Genomic DNA, 6,512 nt, shown 5'->3' with positions numbered 1-6,512 from the left:
ATAATGTAAACAATACAATTTATACAAATAAGTACTTAGCCTACATGTTTTTGAAATATTATTTCTGTCTTCAAGTGCCCTAATCCTCTTGATTTGATTTTTGATATTGTGTATCAGATGACAGACAGATATAATATAATATTCTGCACTGACAAAATTTAATTTATTTTGGTATATTTATATAATTATCGATGAAGCACATCATCAGTAAATAATAAATACATTGGTTGGCTGTTTTCCTAATATGTTCTATAATATGATTTATAGTCATAAATCATAATACATTAAATAATTATTTATTTTTACGTACATATCCCACGCTCATTTTATGATTTTTTAATAATAAAAATAATATAAAATCTACATAAGTAATACATAATAAATCAAATAAATATATACCAATAAGCTTATGAAAAATAATCCTTATTGCATAATATTGAACAAAAATTATCAGACAAACCATATTTTTTGATCAAGTGTTCTGCAATACGTTATAAAATAACGACCACTATCAGCGTAACCGACAATGACGTGTTTTCAATGTATTATTTGTGTAGTACCTTAGACTGTAGTAATAATATGCAATGTGTACTTAATCTTATAATCTTTCCGTTGTTTGTCTTTATGATAATTCACACTAAATCAATTAAAAGTTGCTACAACACAATCATACAACGTTCTTTAGTTTTAGATCATTTAAAAAAAAACTCTTAATCGTTAAACGGTTTAAGAACGCCCTTCAGAATCTTATTTTATTCAGGAAACTATGTTAAGCCAACACATTAAATACGATTGAAATTCTACATTAGTATGTTACCTATTATTGTATTACATTATTACGTATTATTACTATTGTTATTGTTTGATTTATTAAACTTCGTCATGTTGACCGGTTTTTGAGAATAGCCCAATAATATGTATGTTTCCTGGTAGTTCCATTACATAACATTTTCCGTGTGTGCTTAACCTAGCCATATTATAATGTACTTGCTAATTTTTAGATTTTTAGTTTTATTTCCTCCTATTTATCATAATTTATTTACGGTGTTGTAGTAAGCCAGTACCTATGGTGTTACTGCACTCTTGTTTACGGATAAATAATATTCGTATACAATTATCGTATGCGCTAGCTACACTTGTTTTTATTCCTTTTAATGGAAACTCCCATTATTATTTATTTGCCGCAAAAATATTGTTTTTAGTATTAAAAGAAAATGTTTGTTGGTCGACTTGACGACCCATTTAGTGTGTATAGATCAAGTCCAACTATACGACCCACCCGCAAACTTTATTATAGGTACCTATTAAATATAATATAGAATACTGATTAGGTACTGGCTGACCATTCCTGATAAAAGAAAAGTTGTATAAAAAAATATTGCAAAAACATTTTCAAAAATGTTAATAATTTTTAGATAATGCGAACGTGTAAGTTTTGTAAAAATAATCACCATATTATGTATAATATTATTGAAAAAAATATTTACAATTTAGCAGTGGCGTGTGCAATGGTAGTGTTCTGACCCCACCCCCCCCCCCCCCTGAAATTTCTTTTTCCGACAAAAAAATCTTATTTACCACCATTCTGATACACACAGATCAATTGTTCGTCACTTTTACTAGATATAAAATAAATTGTGGAATATGACAAATATATAATATGATAAATCATGGTTACAGTTTTTGGCTGATTTAGAACATTGTTGGACGTCTGCCATAATCGGTTATTACCACGTTTAATACAGCCCGATGAGACTCTATAGATGACCAGGTTAAAAACTGTAAATGTAGACTAAATTTGAGACTAAATAAATTTGTTATATAAAAACTAAAAACCTGCGTACGCTACTGCAATTCAGTAATACCCAAAAGTAGTATAAATTGAATGATTTTTTATGAAGCCAAAATGACAAAATCCAATTTTATTATACGGTTTAATAAAACCACAATGCAGTTTAACTGCTTACTAATTTTGAGCTTAAAATTTGACGCCCATAATAGGTATTTAATTTTCAAATATTGTGTATTTCTGTAATAAAAAAAAAATAGGACTAAGTTTGGTAGAATTACGTTTATTGTAGTAGTAAATTAATGTAAATATGTACATTGTACACCTACTTATAATATTATAGCATACCCACCTATTTAATGTAGGGCTTTCATTTGAAAAAAATTCCATTTTATGTTATTCAGAATTAAAACGTTATACAAGTTTTGCGTTTATCGTTATTTAGAATACTGTTAATATCTATCAAATGTATTAATAATAAGTTATTAACTAAATATTTACTTATTTACTTAATAACTAAAGTGGGCAGGTAATGGCCCGCCGGCCCGGATACGGAATATAATATGATAATTTCTAATATCAGTAATATCCGTATGTATGAAATAAATATAAACCAATATAACTTTTAAATAAATGGATTTTAAATTATTTCATTTTGCGTTATTTTTTGTTCAATGAAATTCTATAAATTACGTTTTGCGTTATGTTTTGTTTTGCGGTAGGTATTTAATTATTTTTGATTATCGCTTTCCGTTACGATTATGTTTGCAAATTTCAATCGGTAATTGTCAAATATTACTTACGTTATAATCATAACGTTATTATAACGTTGGCAAGCCCTGATTTAACGGAATATATAACGGACTGTCGGACTGCTTAAAAACTGTGGGCTTCAAATTTCAAATTCACTTCTAAGGTAAGTACCTTCTTCATTTAATTATTACCTATAGAAAATAAATCAACAATAACTTTGGATTTAATAGAATAAACGTTTTTGTTATGAAAGTTTGTAAAATTTATTTACGCTTATGTTGATAAGGTATCTATGTAAAATGAACCTTAAGTATATTAATATCGACAAATTTAAAATTCTCCCGTATAATAGTATATAATACTGCGGTCAACATATTTTATACTATTTTAAATACGAAATATCATATTATCATCTATTAATAATTTATAGTATTTAAATATTAAATGGTACCTACCTTAAATTTCATACTCACAAGTGTTGACCGCAAATATCTCGACTGAAGCTTATAAATATATCATACTTATGGGCGAAAGCCTCTATGAATATATTATAGAACTTTTAGAGAATCAATTTAAACTTAAAACGGGGATCAAATACGAAGAACTGAGTACTAAAACTATCTAGGGTGATTCACCAATCATGCTCATCCTATTTTTTAATTTTTTAATGAATTCATTTAAATTTGACTTTTGTAAAATTTAAGTGTAGTGTGTCTGTATAAACTTATTCTTCCATGGAAAAAAAAATTACTATAATATTATAGTTAAGCAAATTATAGTAAATATAACTATTTAATATGTAAAATAACTATAATGATTTACTTATTATTACTATATAAATATAGTTATTAGCTATGGTTAGGTTTACTATATTTTATAGGTGATGCAGTTTTAATGTTTGAATTAACTAAAAAATATAGTTAAAATAGTATATTTTAGTTCGAATAACTATAATAACTTGACTATAATATTTTAGTAAATCTGATTAATCTTATAGCTATCCCTATAGCAATTATAATATACAGTAAATCCTACTATTTTTATAGTACAAATAACTGTTTTGTTTTTTCCGTGTTACAAGTGAGAATTAACCTTTTTACTGTAAATTATTTAGCAGATGAGGATTTTTGTTAAAATTGTTGATGCATATACCTACCTATCAAACAAAATTTGAACGATTAGTTTCAGATTCATTAAAATGTATATACTAAAATTAAAAATGGTTTTACAAAACTATAAAATATGTAATAGGGCATCAAGTTTTTATAAGATAAAAGAGTGAATGAATTGACTAAAATTTAATCATTTGAATAAAATAAGTTGGTATTGCTTCAGGACATTCTTTATCTAAATGTTTAAACATAAAAAAGAAAAAAATCAAAGCGGGATAGGAAGGCTACGATTTATTTATTATATATATATATGGGTTGAATCAAACTCAGAATAATATATTATAGCTAAACAGATAAACTAAGAATAAGCAAACTTAAAAATTTGCCAAAAGTAACAATAATAAAAAGAAAAAAATAGTAAGAAATGTACATTGTACATTGTAATAATATAATACTAGTACCTAATATCAACAACACATATTATAAAATAATAATAATAGACAATAATAAATCAAATAAAGAGTGATGGGTCCTCATTGGCCAGTTCTATCATCCCGTTCAAAGGACAAAGACAAATGGTAAAAGAAAATTAATGAAATGGTAAAGGTTCTGAGAAGGGACAAGGAAATTTATATCAGCCAATAAAATACTGACAAAATTACTATCAACCATTCTATCATCTAACGATTTTAAGTCGATTACACGATATAAGAACAGGAGAGTGTAATGAACATTAAATTCTTATAACAAAAGCACAGCACTTAAGGAATTTCTGCTGAACACGCTTGAGCAGACACATCTAGTCTGTTTTAGTGATAGGACCCCAGACTATACTTTACCTACTCCAAGACTGAACGAACAATTGAACAATAGAGAGATTTAATAGGGACAGGTAACTTAAAATTAATCCAAATACGCTTGATAAAGTCCAACAATTAAAAGTGTAGGTACAACATATTTTAAATGTGTGAACGGAAACATAACTTTATTTTTTTTATCGAAAGTGAAACCTAGATCAATCACCTCATTCATAAATAAAGGTCAATTAGGTAATTAAATACTAAGGATTACGAATTATCAAATTAGTCAAATAGCATGACATTTCGAAATATTCGAAGAAAGATTTACTCGCCTGTAAAGTCATTGAATTAATATCTTCCTGGAGACGCGACAATCATCAATAGCACTCACTTTAGGAAAAATCTAAATACCATCAGAAAAAATAAGGGACTACCTAACTCATAACTTCCGGAATTATAATAAGAATAATATGTAATGTAATAATAATTACACACATATCATCTACTATTTACGTACTCTATTGTTCGCGGTGGTATAATAATTTACCGGCTAACATAATTTACAGACGTACATACATGGAAAAATACTCGACACTACCGGTATATAAGTACCGGTACATAATAATATATAATACTGTGATACGATGAAACGAGATAATATTATAATAGTACAATCGCAGAGTACGAAATAATTGTACCATTCGGTTTTTGAAGTATGAAGAAGTATGGATAATAATAATATGTATATGGTAAGAATGTCCCTTTTTTTCGACAACATAAAGGCGCCAAGGCATGCTACAAGTCACAAGTCCTGCTCATAAAATTAAAAAGCACTGTACCTAATGACTAATGAGTAATGACTAATATAATCATCACATATATTATTTTAGTTTTACTTAATTTATATCCAATTTCTAACATACTAAAATTGTCAATTTTTAACATACCATTGATTTTATATCTAATATTTTTATATTCAATTTAGTTGAATTTATTATGTACCTAAATTATAATTTATAAAATAATTCATATAAATTATTTATATTTAATTTAATTTAATTTAACATGATCGTCGTATTATTGCCTTGGTTTTTTTACTGGGATTTTTTTTCCAACTAAAGGCTCTATATTAGTTTTTAATACGGACTGGACTATCTACTAAAGAAAGGGTATTTGGTTAAACGTCATAATATCCAAATTAATACATAAAATGGACAAAAAATCTTATAACAAAAAATAATGGTCAATAGATCATTAATTAATTAATTTTATTCATATCAAATATTATTTGGTTTATTTGATAGAAATAATAATAATTATTATTATTATTGTACACAATATTAAATTTAATTTGTATGCAATAAATGTCTATATTGTCACAAATTTGTAGTTATAAAATAAAATAAATTGCATACATGGAAAATAACGTATACAATTTTTGATAAGCAAAAAAATAGGTTATTTGGTTAAACGGCATATGAACATTTTTAAACTGTGTAAGTGGTACATTGATATTAAAAGGTTGAGAACCGCTGACCTAGACAATTATGTACAATATTGCAGTTATAAAATGGAATTATGTAAACAATTTTACTCTCTTGATTTTTAATCAAGTAAGTATGGTAATTGAAATGAAAAAGCCTGAATTTTGAAAATTTCAAGAATTTGTGTTAAATAGGAAAATAATGAAATGTAACTCAGTAATGATGAGTAGGGGGGAAATTTAGCTAACTTTAATATAAAATATTAATGAGAGAGATTTGATATCACACCCAAGCGGTATAACCACTTGAATCTATAAAAACGTCGGCGTGAACAGTCCCGAAATTTCTATTTTTTAACTTTTCTCCTAAACTATGTTAGCTAGAAAGTTGGTTGATGACTCATTAAAAAGGGATTATCAAGTAGATACTAAATGTGGAATCAACATTTTTTTTTAAAAATTATTTAATTCTTCACAGATAAAAAAATAGTTATTTTTCGCTAGATTTTCATTTAGCGAGGTAAATTTCCGAAATCGGAGAACCGATTTTGTTGTTTGGGGTCTTGTTAGATTCA

Source organism: Metopolophium dirhodum, chromosome 1 (genome assembly GCF_019925205.1).
Source record: "Metopolophium dirhodum isolate CAU chromosome 1, ASM1992520v1, whole genome shotgun sequence".
Taxonomy (NCBI): Eukaryota; Metazoa; Arthropoda; class Insecta; order Hemiptera; family Aphididae; genus Metopolophium; species Metopolophium dirhodum.
This window is presented reverse-complemented; position numbering follows the sequence as displayed.